We start from the raw sequence: 18,687 nt of genomic DNA, 5'->3' as shown, positions 1-18,687 counted from the left end.
GTTTTATCTGCAACAAAACTTCTCTAGATAGTCGCCGCTGCGACTTAGACATTTGTCAGCGTTTTACCAACTTCCCAATACACTCGCCTTAGTAGTTAGCCGCCTGTGCTACCCAACTATTCTCGGCGCTGGTCTGCAGCACACTCTTTGTGCCAAAAGGTTGTCTTCCTAGCCAGAGGTTGATGTGAGCAGAGATTAACTCAGAGGGAGAGAAGTCTAGATTTTATGGTGGATGATCAAACACTTCCACTCGAAAACGCTGCAGAGCCTCATCATTGGCCCAGCAGTGTGCTGCGATGTCATAAAGAAGGAAATATGTGGCAGTTACGTTATGTGGGTTGCACGAAATTAGGAAAAACGTCGTAGCAGGCACTCATACTTGGTGGCAGACACTGTTTTCTAGGCATCTTTACCTGCTCACTGTGCCCTCAGAACTGAAAACAGCGACATGACGCGATCGGCATACTGACCAATACATCTGTACAAAATTTCACCACATTTTCACAATGGTTTCTATTTCACGACCGATCAGACCTTGGAAAACGAACAGCCGTCGTAGTTTGCCCACCGTGTACAACTACATGTCGGGGAAATTTTATAGACACTAGTCTAATGAAAGACGTACATAGGCCCGAATAAAGCAGATACAGTATAACATCGAATAAATAATAAAATTAGTTCTCAAAAGATGCTTAAATGATCAAATATGAATACAAGAAAGTAAGCTGTCTCATCACTGAAGACAAGTGTACTCCAGTCAATGAGATTCCAGGCGAAATACTTGTCTGGAGACACCGCAGACAGCGATGGTGTACCAACCCGAATGTCGCCCGCGGTACAGCCCAACAGCCGGAAGTAATTATCGGAGCCGCTATTTCTTTTCAAAGAAAAACATCTTCGGTTATCAATCGCGGTACCCCTACAGCACCGAGGTACATCAACGGAATTCCACGCCTCGTTTTGTTGCCCTTCATGACAAGGCATCTTGGGCTTATATTTCAGCAAGATGATGCCCGCCCGAACATGGCGAGAATTTCTACTGCTTGTCTTCATGCTTACCAGACCATACCTTGTCCAGAAAGGTCACCGGATCTCTCCTCACTTGAGAACGTTTGGAGCATTTTGGGGAGGACCCTGCAACCTGATCGGGATTTTGGCGATCTAACCCGTCAGTTGGGCAGAACCTGTCAGGAGGACGTCCAATAATGTCAAGCCGAATAACTGCTTGCATCAGGGCAAAAGATGGATCAACGCATTATCGACTTGCTCAATTTGTCAAGCTTGTTCTCTTGAATAAATCATCGAATTTATCGGAAATTGTAATCATTTCTTTTTTCTGTGCATGTACATCACACCTACCAATTTTTGCCCCATTAGGATAATTTCATTGTCGTGCGTCGTTTATATACGTACAGGCATATTGGAGTGTGTTATTACTTGCACGCCACAAACTACCGGGTCGTAAATTACGAGAGTTGCGTGACGTGTGCGTGGACAACACACCTCCGGAAACTTGCCAAGACTTGTTGATTCCGTGACACTCTAAATTGTTGCTCTCTTACATACCAAGGATGGACTGACACGTTATTAAACAGTAAACCGGTGGTCATATCATTCTGGATCATCAGTGTATCTAGCATTGAGGAAAGATGATGTTATTTTTTGGATTAATTCCAAGAAAGTACGCACGGCAGTGGTCACTTAGTGATTAGTCAATTTTTGAAGGTATTTTTTCGTCGAGTTCGGATCCTTCGCAATCGAAAACAGAGAAAATGTTCGAAGAAGACCTATACGAATCGTCATAGGTTTGACAACAAACAACAGTGACAGAAACTACAAAAAAGTCACTGCGGTTGACGGAGAGGATTACTCAGAACACTCCGAGAGTCAGTTCCCAAAATGAGGGAGTAAACATACTAATTCCCTCAACATAGCTTCGACGATGTGATACGTTGTTAAAATTAACATCCGTCAAGCGGAAAGAGGGAGGGAGAGGGGAAGAGCTACACGGTGGTACACGGTGTGGCCTTCGCCATAAGCTATGCGGCAGGCTTATGCTGAGGCTTCCCAAACTTTTCCTCTGACGGGACACTTTGAGAAATCTGATACTTTGACGTAACTGCTTGTTTATTTTGAAAGTTAATAAAATTTTAAAAATGAGAATAACTTGTTTTATTCAGTGATTACTTCAATTTTACATCATAACTAATAACAAATATTACAACTAAATTTTAAAAAATAATTAGCATTCTCAAAGTGTCAGAAAAACTGCCATATTATTAACAGTTTTTCACGGAGCACTTATTCGCTACCTGCGGAACACCAATGTTCCCCGGAACCCAGTTTGGGAAACCGTAGCCTGCGCAGTACAGATGTTCTCTCTCATTCAAAGTAATCGAGTATTGCGTGTTTAGCTTTAGTTGGTAGGGCACTGCATTACAGTGCTGTCACGACGTTTTCAATTTTTTGACAGTTCATCATGAACTACCTTTGGGAAAGGCCAACAAGGATTGTGAGAATCCATGTTTAAAAATTAAGAAATATGTAGCATAGCTGAAACATGATCGTACTCGTCCCAAAGACGAATCCTTACAACTTTATTTTCCCTTCCACAACTATATCTCTTTCTCCTACATATTAATAGTAGAATAGTAGCAAGACGTTTTCAACACGAACTTGCCTTTCTCCACATGGTACAACCGCTGCCTTTCCAGATTTGTATAACTAGCTTAGACTACTCGTCGGTCAACTTGTCAAGATTTTTTCCTGAATCAGAAAGTACCGCCAAGCTTTCTTCTTTATCTTTCCTCTGGCAGTTGTATTTTTTCTAATGTGAAACTGATCTCGTGCTGTGTCTAGCTATCTACTCCTCAAAATAATTACATGGTGACGTCACATATTCGGAGGTACGGTTAATACGTTCCACAAATATTTTTTCCAGAGTTTATAAATCAATCCAATAGTTTTATAACATCTACAGTCAATACCAGAATATCACATCATCAAGATTAACGAGAAGTCAGAGGTATTTCTATAGATAAAATTCAGTTCTGCTTTGTGTCTGAGCCAGTGAAACAAAAGCGTGTCGTTGTCTGCATTAATTCAAATAAGTTACTCAATCCTCCTTATCGTGAGACCATGCTAATCCTTCAGTGACTTTGATTTATGATCTTTTATTAAAAATACTGGATGGCGCTGACCAAATGACAGATGAAGTCCCTTATCTTAATTATAATAAAGAATATAAGAGAATGCGCTGTGATTAAGAGCGGGACCGGAATGGTAAAAAGGCATTTGCTTTCTTGATCCCTTTCAAGTCTTCCTCAGAGTCCCTCTGAAAGGCATACACAAATAACACAATAAAGTATTCGAACCGCATATCACAGTATCTTCTTCCGTCGGTTAAATTTCGTGCCTGTAGCACGTCATCTCCGTGGTGTAGCAACTTTAATGGCCAGTAGCGTATTTCAGCAAGATAATAAAGAGATTTTACTGCTTCTCTTCGTGCTTGCCAAAGGCCGCCTTGGCCAGCAATGTTGCCGGATCTCTCCCAAATCGAGAACTTTTGGAGCATTACAGGCAGCGCCCACCAACCAGATCGGGATTTTCACGATTTAACGTGCCAGTTGTGCAGAATTTGGCACGGTTTCCCTCAGGAGGGGGGGACAGCTCTGTCAATCAGTGCCAAGCTGATTATCTGCTTGCATAAGGGCCAGACGTGGACCAACGTATTACTAAAGTGCTCAATTTATTACGCTCTTTCTCTCAAGAAAATCACAGATTTTTTTCTGAAATTATAATTATCTGTAGATGAACATCACACCTACCGATTTGCGTCCCGTTGAGACAGTCCTTTCGTGATGCGCCGCTTTTCCCTTTTTGTCTCAAAGTGCATTCGTCGTCCAGTGCAATGTACAGAAATTTATCGAGTCAGACGCGCGTGCACTCGAAGAGCAATGTCGTTTTTAACAGGGCGCAACATATCTCATATCTTGGGGGCGGGACGGAACACTGGTCTTAGCCCATGTTTCTGCAGCAGACGTCCTAACTTGCTGCTAGTTGCTCCACAGTATGGCTCGAATGCAGTCCGTTTGGCTTCTTCTACTGATTCACCAGGTGTCTTTCGTCGGCGGCCCTTGAAAGCGTTTGCGATGTCTCTTTTGCTGTATCCATTTTGCCCGAAAAACAGGTTTCAAGTTCCGCAATTCAGACTGTAGGTGGTCGTCGTCAGAGATAATCTTGGCTCCGTGAACCTACGTGTTCAGGACCGCTTTCTTGTGTACAGAGTGGTGGAAACTATTGGCGTTCAAGTACCGATCAGTGTGTGTTGGTTTCCGGTACACTGAAAGACCAAGCTGGCCTCCTGCCTTCCGCTCAACCAACATTACATTTACTGTCGAGATAGAGAAGCACGGAAAGCTACCACTCTTGGATGTTTTGGTTGAGCGGACACAAAAGTGTTGGCTCATGCATCTACATATTGAGACTCCGTTATAAAGTATGCGGCCGAGATTCGTTTAAACAACAGCAATTTCAATAGAGACTCAGCAGGGCATGGAAGCGGGCGTTGGACATCGAAAGAAAGCAAAGACGCGACGCGGGAGCTACAGTTTGAAACATGGCGCCTGCCCCTGGCGCCACCTGACGTCACCGGTGCTGCCACGGGCAATAGCTCCGCTAGCTGCCCGGGTCGACTCACGGGCGCGCGCTACATTGGGTCTATCTAAAAATGATTCAAATGGCTCTGAGCACTATGGGACTTAACTTCTGAGGTCATCAGTCCCCTGGAACTTAGAACTACTTAATCCCAACTAACCTAGGGACATCACACACATCCACGAAGAGGCACGATTCGAACCTGCGACGGTAGCTGTCGCGCGGTTCCAGACTGTTGCGCCTAGAACCGCTTGGCCACTCCGGCGGGCTGGGTCTATCTGATTGGCTGCTGATGATGTCATCGTCCCTATACAAGCGAGAAGCCGTAGCCGCCCCGGCAATCAGAGAACTGACGACGATGGCGGAGATGGTCATCGAAAGCTCGAGGATTTTATTCGAATTATCGTCGCTTGAAAACCGAGAACGCTTTATTGAAGGAGAAGTTTTGTTTCGAGATATAAGCTGCTGGGGGAGAAGAACACGGACAAAGGTATTCTGCTATTAACACTAGAAAGCTCAGATCCACAGATGACTGCGAAACGTGGAATGCTGTTTGTACTTACGAGTGCTGTATAACAGTACTGCGCGAGACACGGATTTCTGGAGGCATCGTGTAGTCCGCCGTGTTTTCTGTCGCCAGATACCGCGCTACGTCCCGCCTCGTGGCTTATCTGGTACGGACGTACCAGATTTATCACCTGTCGCTCGAATCCGTCACGGAAGCCAAGCCGGTTGCGACAAGACTCTCCAAAGCGACGTTGGAGCGACAAGCCGAGTCTCACAAACAAGAAACACTTAAATAAATTGCGTCCCGTCGCGTTTCTGTGGCGTGCATTCGACTTCAACGAGGTTCGAGATCGGTCTTCAGAGTACAGAGAATTCAAAACTAGTCAGGTAGGAAGGAGAACAAAAATGAATATTCTGCAAACTTTAGTAGCATTGTGTTTACTTACTGTTGAGGAAAGCATCAGAACTCTATTGTATAAGATACACACATCAAAAAAAATTTTGCGTCACCCCAGTTCCCAGAACTCCTGAAGACAGACGTTGACTGTGGATATTGTATCAACATACAGTCCCTTGGACTGTTCAGAGATGTCACTAAACCCGCACAAAGACGTAAAAAACTATGCACATTTCAGTGCTGGGCCATCAAAATATGTCAGCGTGCGAACCATTAAACGAAACATCATCGATATGGGCTTTCGGACCCAAAGGACCACTCATTTACTCTTGGTGAATGCGCGACACAAAGCTTTACACCTCGTCTGGGCCCATAAACACCGCCATTGGACTGTTGATGACTGGAAACATGTTGCCTGGTTGGACGAGTCATGTTTCAAATTGTATCGATCGGATGGACGCCAACGATTATGGAGATAACCTCATGAATCCATGGACCCTGCATGTCAACAGGATACTGTTCAAGCTGGTGGAGGCTCTGTAATGGTGTCAGACGTGCGGAGTTGAAGTGATATGGGAGCCATTGTACGTACTTAAGCATCCTGTCTGATCACCTACATCCATTCATGTCTGGCCGGCCTGGGTGGCCGAGCGGTTCTAGGCGCTACAGTCTGGAACCGCGCGACCGCTACGGTCGCAGGTTCGAATCCTGCCTCGGGCATGGATGTGTGTGATGCCCTTAGGTTTAGGTAGTTCTATGTTCTAGGGGACTAATGACCTCAGAAGTTAAGTCCGATAGTGCTCAGAGCCATTTGAACCATTCATGTCCATAGTGCATTCCGATGGACTTGGGCAATTCCAGAAGGACAATGCGACGCCCCACACTTTCAGAATTGCTACAGAGTGGTTCCAGAAACACTCTTCCGTGTTTAAACACTTCCGCTGGTCACCAAATTCACAAGACATGAACATTATTTAGCATATCTGGGATGCCTAGCAGCGGTCTGTTAGAAGAGATCTACACCCGCTCGTACTCTTGTGTCAATTTCCTCCAGCACTACTTGAGACATTAGTCCATTCCGTGCCACGTCGTGCTGCGGCACTTCTGCATGCTCGCGGGGGCCCTACACTATATTAGGCAGGTGTACCAGTTTCTTTGGCTCTTCAGGATATGTAAGAAGGCTGATACGTTAGTTTCCGAGAGTCGTAATTACACGAAGAGCGGAAATAGCTGAACTTAATTGTTAGAAAAGCTCATTAATATGCTTGTTCCAATACAAGTTTACATTAATACAGGCGGAGAGACGCGCCCATGATCTTAGTATCATCAGAAGGGTGCTGGAAACTGGCTATTAAGCGCTCAATAGCCAAGGGAATGGGCCCGCCGTCGCAGATAGAATGATACGTCACACAAGTGTCTTAACTACTGCTCCGTATCTCTCGATTGTAATGGCGCCCCAGGACCGAAGTCTAAAACTCATTCACTTGAGATACTAGTGCTTCTGAGGACAAGATGAGCTGATAGCTAATCGAACGTGTGACAGAGACGTGGCGCTCTCTTGGGAGACTTTGCGTGGAATCGTATCGCTTCCGCGTATTTCGGAAGTGCTGCGAGAGCGCATAGGAAGGCTGTAAGGAGGTATTCCCAGGAGGCAGTGTACGGTACACGTCCCAGGTGTACCGCAGGCAGCAGGAGACAGCCACAGGGACAGTGGCACAGGGCGCGACGGGACGCAAATATTTGAGCGACGCTCCGTCACTGTCAGCGCTCACGTGTACCCACAGGAGCGGCGGAGCACGGCAGAGCTGCCAACCGCACTCAGCGGGGACTCTGTGAATACGCGTCTGGCTGTGGCGACAGTGCGTCCCAGGTGCAGGTCAACTGCCGTGCCGCCAAGTACTTGTCCAGACACACGTATATCAGTGTAATTAAGGCGAAGATGGCCAACGATCCCTTCAGTGCCAAGCTTGAACTGTTGAGGGAATCGCCGGCCGGGGTGGCCGAGCGGTTCTAGGCGCTACAGTGTCGAACCGCGCGACCGCTACGGTCGCAGGTTCGAATCCTGCCTCGGGCATTGATGTGTGTGATGTCTTTAGGTTAGTTAGGTTTAAGTAGTTCTAAGTTCTAGGGGACTGATGACCACAGATGTTAAGTCCCATAGTGCTCAGAGCCATTTGAACATTTGTTGAGGGAATCAAAAAAATATCGCCAGTAATGAATGTAATGTGAATGGAACACAACAGTAGTATAGTGCGCGCAAAATGCTGCGGCCGCTAGATGCGCAGTCGGCTGGGGAAGCGTGGGGAGAGCAGCACTGCGAGAGGGAGGGGGGGGGGGGGGGGGGGAGGGCACAGAGAGCTGTAGTGGAAATTCCATTCTAAACTGAAACCTACACAGCTTTTTGGTAAATATTAGGGTTGGAACTTAAATAGTGGCAACTATTTATTCACAACCGATACAAGAGAGTTATATGTTTGCACCTGTTACTGCCCTTCAAAGTAGTCACCAGCGTTGTGTATAACCTTGTAATGTTACTTGAATTACGTAACCATTACGGCACCTCACCTCAACCTCTCGATACCAGCAATATCCGACTGTGTTTCTGTAAAATAGTTAACATATTTCTGTGACAACATTCAGATTTGATTTCATTAATGTAGAGGTACTTCGATACATCGATATGTATATATAGCAATGATATTTTTCTTATGTGTATTCTTTCTTTTGTCACTATGATCCTTGACGTACTTGTAACTCTGATTTTTGGGCGCGTAAGCGGTTATTAGAGAGTCAACCTTCGGTCGTCATGTTAAAAAGACGCAAATTGTAGTCAGTTTATGAGATGTGAACTTTAACAGTGAGGAAGATATTTTCAAATATGTTTTATATTGTGACGTGATGTTTTGGAACGAGTTACGTGATATTGCAACAAAAGTAATAAGAAAGAAGTGTAACTTAAATTCGGAGTGCTGATTACTTTTTTACATCACCATTGTCCTAACTCGCAAAAGTTTAATCTTCAAGAATGGTTTATGAAACACATCTATAAAACTTTTGAATATCGCAGAATAACACCTAGGCCTTTTTGCATCCGAGCTTGGAATCATCACCACCTAGATTTTCGGCGATTGAGCCATCAGTTCACAACGAGATCAGCGTGGGAAACACGAAAATATGAGTGCCTAGTATATCCATTATTTCAAGAAATGACTTTATTAACTGTGCTCTAATGACACCTGCCACATAATATAACTTTGTTGTTGCCCGAAAATGCAATATTTAGGCCGGCCGAAGTGGCCGTGCGGTTAAAGGCGCTGCAGTCTGGAACCGCAAGACCGCTCCGGTCGCAGGTTCGAATCCTGCCTCGGGCACGGATGTTTGTGATGTCCTTAGGTTAGTTAGGTTTAACTAGTTCTAAGTTCTAGGGGACTAATGACCTCAGCAGTTGAGTCCCATAGTGCTCAGAGCCATTTGAACCAACCATTTTTTTTGCAATATTTAGCAGCGTGAGCAATACTATAATCATAATTAATTTTTGACCTGTGTTGTGGTAAGGTTGTTAGAACCTGTTGCCAGTGCTGTGGAAGGCGTAGCATACCGTTAGCAGAGCCTGTTCTGTTGATGGTGCGAATGGAGCGGTCTGCTGCCTGTCGAACCTATGGAACAGTTCTGAAGTGAATGCCACGAAGTGGTTCTTTCGTCTTCGGAATCAAAAGTCGCAAGCACTTAAGTCTGGGGAGTATGGTGGATGATACAGTATTTCCCAGTCCCATCGACCGAACAACAGCAACAGCTTGCGCTGTATGCGTCCGGGCAATGTCGTGCAAAATGATGGGTAGGTTGCGCAGAAAGTGTGGCCGCTTCTTTCACAAAGCTGGTCGCAGGTGATGCTCCAAGAACAAGGAGTAACAAAAATTTTAAAAAAACACAGCCCTCAGTCGCGAACATAATTAATTTGTAACTCAGGTTTCACTGTCACAAGGGAGACCTTCTTCGGACAAAATTAAAACTAAATATTACAGCATAACGTACCAAAAAATACGAAAGCTGCGGTCATACCTGACAGCGTCAGATAGAATTAAAATAAAATGCAACAGAGGTGCAAGCCACTAGCGGCTGCCTTGTGCTACAGTCAACACAAAACTAGTTTTTGATACGTTATGCTGTAATATTTAGTTTTAATTTTGTCCGAATAAGGTGTCCCTCGTGACACTGAAACGTAGGTTACAAATTAATTATGTTCGCGACTGAGGGCTGTGTTTTTTAAAATTTTGTATTATACAACAGTCGCTGATTGACAGCCATGTTAAAAAAAGACCCTTAACAAGCAGTATTACTGTGCATTGACGGTCTGCCGTGGAGCAACGTAATGCGTTAGGATAACACCATCACAGTCGTACACGAGAATCACCATAACTTTAGACCTCTGCATTCGCACCATCAACAGAACAGGTTTTGCCAACGGTATACTACGCCTTCCACATCGCTGGCAACGGGTTCTACACAACGCTGGTGACCACTCTGAAGGGCAGTAACAGGTGCAAATATCTAACTCTTTTGTATCGGTTGTGAATAAATAGCTGCCAATATTTATGTTCCAACCCTCGTATTAAGCGGGGCCCCTCCACGCCCACACTTGATCATTAAAAAAGAATTGTCACCTCTTCTTTGGTTAGCATCTAAAAGGAATTCCGCCAAAAATGCAGCGGTTTATTTTCTCCTGGTTTGTTAACCATTTGTAACTGTCAGAGAAGATTCACGAGAGGGGTATTTTGAATAAAAGCTACACATTTCTCTTGTTGCTAAGTTAGAATTTGCTTCTTTTTCCAAAGCTCAGCGGAGTTTACACAATCGCACCTCAGTAACACGTTGTGCAGACGCAATTGCGAGAGAGTTCTGAAACATTGGTTACTTAAGTATATTAACTGACGAACTGAGGAAAAGTAAGGTCTGCATCTTATGAAAAAGGACATCCTCAATGCAAAACAACGTGTAATGACTTCACTTATGTTGTTCCAAAACCCATAGAATTTCTCATCTCTCCTTTTGAAGTAGAGCATTGAGATAATCACGAACTGTGGAATAATGGGTAGAGGACAAAATCAAGGCGTATGTGACGTGTTGCAGAAGGGTGCTGACAGTTAAGTGAAGGGAAGAAATGAAGGAGTTCTCGCAGAACAGGCGAGGAAAGGAGTGTGTGGAGGGCTCACTACACGAAGAGACAGGATGATGAAATATGTGTTAATGCATAATGGAACAACTTCCGTAGTAGTATAGGGAGCCATACAGGTCAAAATCTGAAGGGGAAAACACAGGCTGGCGTATATATAACAAGTAATTAAGGACGATAAGTGAAAGTTCGCCAATGGCCTTGCTGCAGTGGTAACACCGGTTCCCGTCAGATCACCGAAGTTAAGCGCTGTCGGGCTGGGTGAGCACTTGGATGGGTGACCATCCGGTCTGCTGAGCGCTGTTGGCAAGCGGGGTGCACTCAGCCCTTGTGCGGCAAACTGAGGAGCTACTTGATTGAGAAGTAGCGGCTCCAGTCTCGGAAACTGACATACGGCCGGGAGAGCGGTGTGCTGACCACATGTCTCTCCACGTCCGCATCCAGTGACGCCTGTGGGTTGAGGATGAGACGGCGGCCGGTCGGTACCGTTGGGCCTTCATGGCCTGTTCGGGAGGAGTTTCTTTTGTAAGTGAAAGTGCTGCTCTGAGATGAAGAATTTTGACAGAGGACAGGATTTCGAGGCGGGCAGGATCTAGTCATTCAGATGACTGATGACCCAGAAAAAAAGTATTTCAGAGAACAGAACTGCTTCATTATTTTAATGTGTTTTTGATGACGACCGTTATTGAACAACACGAAGTGCACCTGAGCAATATGTATCTGATCAATTAAATAAAAAGGAGCTAATACGATGCCCTTGCCAAGCGTCGTACTTTCCACTCACCTTTCGCAAATGAAATAGGCAAAGGTTTAAACTAAAGTGGTACCAAAAGTATCCTACCTAACACACTGAAATGTGACTGCCGATCTAGAAATATAGATGCAGTGAAGCATCTTTATAAAAGTCGCTTCATTGACTTTCAGAACTGATACTCACTTTTACTTTCCTAAACAGTATTATTTAGGTGTCGATGCTTTTATAAATTTAAACTGAAAGGAAGATGATCAACTGGGTGATGTATCTGGAGGCCATAGTGATATTTCAATACGAAGAAAATTACACCTTTGAACCGTATTACGTGTCTTAGTCACTTTTCACACTGGATGGAGAGATATTAAGTGTTTAATTTGATACAGATCATATATTTGGCACGCTATTTTTTTTTCCCATCTGTCTGCTTGGAAGTGAGTTTGTCGTCTGCTGGAGTGTCTATGTGTCTTTGCAATTTGGGTAAGTTTCTCTGAGTGTAATGACGGCGTAGTCAACTTTGGTGCATTTCAAGGCGGAAGTCTTATGGGTCAGACGGACACCGGCGAGCGATGATAAGTTCCTTTTGTTAAGTTGGCTCAAGCAGAAGTGCGTGTTGTCTGTGCACCGGCTTCCTGTGGGTGAGCAGCGAGCAGCCTAAGTGCCCTGGGAATCGTCAGAGAGCCAACATCTTGTTTTAATCCCTAGTGCTGTAATTCTGTGAATGTGTAAGTTTCAGTTAAACTGAGTTCTCAGTTCATTTCTGAGTAGATTTCGGCTACTACGGAATAACTCGGGATACCTTGAATAATTTCGCGAGTTTTGGAATTTACAGCAGTGTTTTCTTTGTACTCATAACTTAATGATTGTGGGTCAGGAGGCTACGTGGGTTTATGAGTGTGACTACATTCCTGAAAAATAGTGTAACTGATAATGGCCAGTGCGTATGGTTTTAACATTTGATAGTCATATCAATAAAAGGCCACTGTGCTTTGTGCAGATTTGAGTAAGTTTTCTCTGTGCCTGGTTGGTGGCCGTTACCACATGCGTTGTTCGTGACATTGTGCTTCAGTATTCTTTGTTCCCAAATGAACGAGTTTCCTTGTTTACATAAATTCTCGTGCTTTATTGTTTGATTTCGTAATCTTTCATGTCATGATTTTCTTTGTTTATATATTTTATCGATTTTTCTTTGTAGTGGGTAGCTACGTGGTTACTAGCGATTTTCGATGGCTCCTAGCTTTTGAAAGAATCGTTCACTGGACGTACGTCCCGTTCATTGTTCTTAATTGCGATCTCGCGTAATTTTTTATGCATTTGGAAATAATTTTCTGTTAAAGTATTCGACAGTCGAAGCTGGTCTCTCTCGAACCCAATTCGTATCTTGTTTTCTTTATTAAATTACTGAGCATTTTCTTTTTCTGTGATGAAGGGTTAGTGTGAATGTGTGCGTGTGTAATCCATCTATCCCACAGCACTCCGGATTTCAAATGATGTATGCGCCTCAGTCCGTTCTTACCAGCAATGTCCAATACCAACACTCCATTGTAGGTTGAAGGTTTTTCTGTTAAATATACGTTTGTTCATGTGCTTCTCTTTTAAAGAATTAATCCTGTAATAAACGTATAGTTAAAGGCGCTCCTGTTGTTCAATAACTCAGCCCGCCATTTATCCAATTTCCTATCGAGGTTATTCCAGGCCAGCTCACATACGTATAATTGTTAGTATATTTAAGAGCATTTCCCAAGGTGATTCTGCTACAGAATTAATCAAGAACCATCAAGGTATATTAAGGTTTCATTGATTTTTCTTGAACTGAAGCCAGTTCGCTATTTCTAAGCAAATGGCTGGCTCTGAGCACTATGGGACTTAACATCTATGGTCATCAGTCCCCTAGAACTTAGAACTACTTAAACCTAACTAACCTAAGGACACCACACAACACCCAGCCATCACGAGGCAGAGAAAATCCCTGACCCCGCCGGAAATCGAACCCGGGAACCCCGGCGTGGCAAGCGAGAACGCTACCGCACGACCACGAGATGCGGGCTCTAAGCAAATGTTCAGGGTCATTAAGTGGTATGTCAATTCAGATGGCGACCCGAGAAGTCTTCTGTAGTAAATTCCCAATTTACTTGCAAATTCACATAATGATGTACCAGGCTAAGTAACAGAATAAATTTCCTACCAACCAAGCTTACTGTATAATTAATCAGCTCTGTTACAATAGATGTACATCTTTATCATATTTTTGTTATCAGAAACATATAGGGAAAGGTAAACAGAGAAGAGTATTTAGAGTATACGATATAGTATTAGACCATTACTTGATGATATCACAGATAGACATGTAAAAAAATGGAGAAGAAAACCACAACAAGAAGTTTTTGAAATACCATATTAAAACAAATTATCATCACAGGCCTGCACGAAAAGAGACTGAAGAACATTCTAGAATAAATATGAAAAACAGACGATGTCGATTAAGACAGCATAGAGATACGATGAATAAAGCTGTTGTTAAAACAGTTGGGGAAAAGATAAAGATAGGAAGTTAGAGGCTTTAAAGATCTGGAACGAAGAGGTTGAAGAGGTTAACTGGGAAAAACAAGAATCTTACCTTATGTATTTTTGCCAATGTGCTCCAAAAATACATTACAGACAGACAAGTAGGTGCCGAGACGAGGGAGCCAAGATAGCGTTGTGCATGCTTTTCAATTTCACAATGAAAATGCTTCAAAATTATTCGTGGAATTTTGCAGCTGTGTGTGGACGTATACTTCGATGTGAAGAGGATCAGTATTCAAATGTAATACTAACTCCCTCCTTCACCGCCGTAATCATAAAAATTGTGACATAATGGAGCTACCTTTTCGTCTCTTCAGTTAACTCTTAGAAATGACGCGCACTTGCAAGTCTAGTGGCAAAACAACTGTCTACAGTTGTTTGTGGCAGCGGTGGAATGCGTGGGTTTCAGTTCTGGTGGTCATTCGGTGAAGGACAAATTAAAAGTTGAACATATTTTTTATAAAAGACATCCGTCAACTCTAGCTATGTGTCACCAGATTTTTACTGTTCATGAAAATCGCTGTATAAGGAAAAACTCGAAAAGAACCGGAACTACCAAGTAACCTGCACTGACAGTATTCCTGTACTGTGGAGAAACTTTTACTTTGCTTGCTGAACGGTGGCAGTGTGTGTAAAGGCATCCCAGTGATAGGATGGAAGTAAAATCATGAGCATCAAACAGTTTACCTTTTTTGCTTATGCTTTTTTATGCTTTCAGTAGGCGTCACTACCAGTAAATGCTACGATGTATATCCGCGACTTTTCGCTAGTTTCACATCTGCCAATGTTTGTTAATGTGAGAAATGACAAGTTGCAGTGTGGTTTGGCATCCCCATTTAACTATAGATCCCACATAACTGTTTGGGTAGGTCAATTACTGGCAGGGAAGTAATGGTATTCTACCTGCAATAATACCATGTCTAGTAAAGCAATGTAATGTTCAAACCAACCTTCCGGTTGAGAAAGCATTACAGCTTCCTCGTTTCAAAGCATAAACTGTAATAGCGTCTGTAATGATCCATTTCAGTATGATAACGTAAGGTCTCCGTATCACTAGCAGTTAGCGCAGTACGCGAGGTGTAACTGCTTCTTGGTTCTTAGTTTCTTGGTTATATTACATATTTCATTTAGATACAGAAGATAATTTTTTCTCTTATTTTCAGATCTGAAGAGGATTGCAATAAACAGCTGACACTGGTCATACCCAGTGACTGTCTTGTGAGTTGACGTTACATAGAGAATATGAAAACGAAATTCCAATCATGGAATATAACTTTCTTACAATAATGACACATTTTACCAAATGTAACTATTGAAACCGGTCACATATATTTTGCACAGTTTTTTCACAACCTCTAGAGGCCACGAAAATGAATAGTCTTTGCTTACGTTATTTTCTGCCCATTTTGTTACATTTTTTTAAAATTATAATGATCAACACGTTGGTCTGGAAAGTAGTCTGAACGAAACTCTGTCATATTCATCTGCAATCTCTTCATCTGACAGTTCTGAAAACCCTGTCCTCAACTTCAAATCGCAATATTTTGTTGCATTTTACGAACGTTTATATAGCAGTTCTCTGTCCCTCGAAGCTGATGGATGCCCAATGAAAAATCGGGCGCAATGTTTTTCAGTAGCAGAACACCAAGCATGAAACATGGTGGCACCGACTATCTAACAGCACTTGCTTCCCGTCTGATTGTCGCGTGAGGCAGTTTTGTAATTCATGTTGCCTTACTAGCCTTTTCAATACCGTCATTAGTCTTGTATGATATGCCACGTTCAGCGTGTTTAATAATTGTACGCATCTGCGAATGAAATAAGTTGAGAATCTTTATACGTGTTCTTCACTAACATTCTTTTTTATAATTTGTGCATTCAGCTGCAGAACACGTGTCTTCTTACAGATGTCGAAAGATAACGATGGTACATCTCCCATATTTTCAGGAATTAATCTCACTGATTATCTTATTATACTCGTTTGGGTAAAGAACAAACGCACATACGTATTTCCTTCACTGAATCAAAACTTAGAGTTGTTGGAAATACCGGCGTGACGATGACGGCGATGGAAACTGACAGGAACGTTGGCCATTCTTCCTCAGATATTGTGGTGTCACCGCCAGACACCACACTTGCTAGGTGGTAGCTTTAAATCGGCCGCGGTCCATTAGTACATGTCGGACCCGCGTGTCGCCACTGTCAGTGATCGCAGACCGACCGCCACCACACGGCAGGTCTCGAGAGACTTCCTAGCACTCGCCCCAGTTGTACGGACGACTTAGCTAGCGATGCACACTGACGAAGCCTCGCTCATTTGCAGAGCAGATAGTTAGAATAGCCTTCACCTAAGTCAATGGCTACGACCTAGCAAGGCGCCATAGCAATTGATAGTTATCGTATGAGGCATGTCTCATCAAGAACGATGTATACAAATGATGGATTAAAGTTAAGTGTTCCAGAAGCTACGTACTTTTCTTTATAGCATTCATTACGTATCTTGTTTCAGACCTCATGCCATCCTGCGTGAGCTTATAGCGTGCATTTCGGCCTTCTCTAGCAATATAACAGATATTATGTAACGTATTTGATAATTCGTCCTCTGGATTCTTTTTGAAAGTCAGTTTAGAGACACTATCGATTGGCCGTTCTAGTTTAACCGTCTGGCTGTGTCTAGCATATTCCGCATTACGTCTCTCCATTTTCGTCGCGTAATTGTTTCATTTGTTGCGGCATGTTTATTATACTTCGTAGGAAAAATGTTATTATTTATTGCTTCGTGGCTTTTGACGATCGCATGTGGATCCTCATTTGTGGTTCAGGAATTCGTTTGCGATCTTTAGTAGGGGAGAGCGGGAACAAAAGTAACAGGCCGGCCGGTGTGGCCGAGCGGTTCTAGGCGTTTCAGTCTGAAACCGCGCGACCGCTACGGTCGCAGGTTCGAATCCTGCCTCGGGAATGGATGTGTGTGATGTACTTAGGTTAGGTAGGTTTAAGTAGTTCTAAGTTCCAGGGGACTGATGAGCCATTTTTTGAACAAAAGTAACAGGGTATGAAAGTAACATCCCTCCCCTACCTTCGCATGTAGCTCCGAAAATCTCGTGATTCAAACAATTCCCTTCATGTTTCCCAACTGCCTACCAATTATTTGCGAGTATTGGACAGTCTCTGTTTCTTCAGTGTCTCAGGCAAGTTTTCTCAATTATCTTACATTTGTGATAACGGTGGCATTACGCTGTAAAGGTAAGTCTACTGTAATAATTTAACTATGCGAAACTTTTACTTTTATGCCACCATTATCAACGTTTTCATTACTTTTGTAGATTGTGTCTAAAATATCAATTAAACAGAAAAGCGTGGTCGGGGACAAAAGAAACATTACTGCTGTGGACGAAAGGAACAGTGTTTTTTTCGTTCCCGTTACTGAAAAAGTATTATCAGCTGCAGGTCCCTTTTTTTTCGTTACCGGACAGTATATTAGGTATGATACTGTTAGGACAAGCAGTGTCTTGCTGAACAACTTCATTATTACTGAACAGACTCGTTATTTACTTAGTTATTTCGTTACAGGGAATTATGCCACGAACACGGGTTAGGACGACTTCAAGAGGACTAATTCCTACTACTGTATATCAAAGCCGCGCGGGATTAGCCGAGCGGTCTGAGGCGCTGCAGTCATGGACTGTGCGGCTGGTACCGGCGGAGGTTCGAGTCCTCCCGCGGGCATGGGTGTGTGTGTTTGTCCTTAGGATAATTTAGGTTAAGTAGTGTGTGAGCATAGGGACTGATGACCTTAGCAGTTAAGTCCCATAACATTTCACACACATTTGAACATTTTGTATATCAAACTGCGGCAGATGATGTTGCAAATTATAATATGAGTATTAGAGCAGCAGCAAAGAAACACAATGTATTACATGTGACATTGCACTGGTACATTAAAAAGAAAGAGAAATGTATGAGTGATTGCAGCACACCAATGCCTCGTGTTGGATATAGACGCGTAAAACGGGTGTTGTCTGATAAACAAGAACTCATCTGCCATTCCCATACAATAGGGCAGGAACTTCGATAATTTTCTAAAATTTAAGTTCTGTTTCCTTTCTGACGTTTCGTCTCATTGTCCTACGTAATGTACCGCACATTCTAAAGGAAGTCGGTACTTTTTTTACAGTGCCTCAGCTATACCTGTGGCAGACCTCACAACTAAATTTTGATGTGAGCAGTCATCTCTACTACAGAAGGTGAACGCTACTAAACAGACAAATTGCAGGGACGGATTACTGACTGGAAATGGCGGAAACAGATCCGATCAACATGTGTCCATGGGAATGGAAGTGAGCGTTTGGCGTTATTGGCCGGGAGGCCCCTTACGGGGCAGGGCCGGCCGCCTTGGTGCAGGTCTTATTACATTCGACGCCACATTGGGCGACCTGCGGGCCGGATGGGGATGAAATGATGATGAAGGCAACGCAACACCCAGTCCCTGAGCGGAGAAAATCCCTGACCCAGCCGGGAATCGAACCCGGGCACCTTAGGACGGCAGTCCGTCATGCTAAGCGTTTCTTTTTTTTTTTATCTCATTTTTGTTCGCTTTTGTTCGTAGCAATTGCTCGGGGCGGACGTCGTAAGACATCCGTT

General features: G+C 43.5%; 1 pseudogene; it reads left to right on the top strand.

The window, feature by feature from the left end:
- Positions 1-10,921: 10,921 nt before the first annotated feature.
- Positions 10,922-11,039, top strand: LOC126263985 (5S ribosomal RNA; annotated as a pseudogene).
- Positions 11,040-18,687: the final 7,648 nt, after the last annotated feature.

Source organism: Schistocerca nitens, chromosome 6, assembly GCF_023898315.1.
Source record: "Schistocerca nitens isolate TAMUIC-IGC-003100 chromosome 6, iqSchNite1.1, whole genome shotgun sequence".
Classification (NCBI taxonomy): domain Eukaryota; kingdom Metazoa; phylum Arthropoda; class Insecta; order Orthoptera; family Acrididae; genus Schistocerca; species Schistocerca nitens.
Note: the sequence above shows the minus strand (reverse complement) of the source record. Positions and strands in the feature narration are given on the sequence as shown.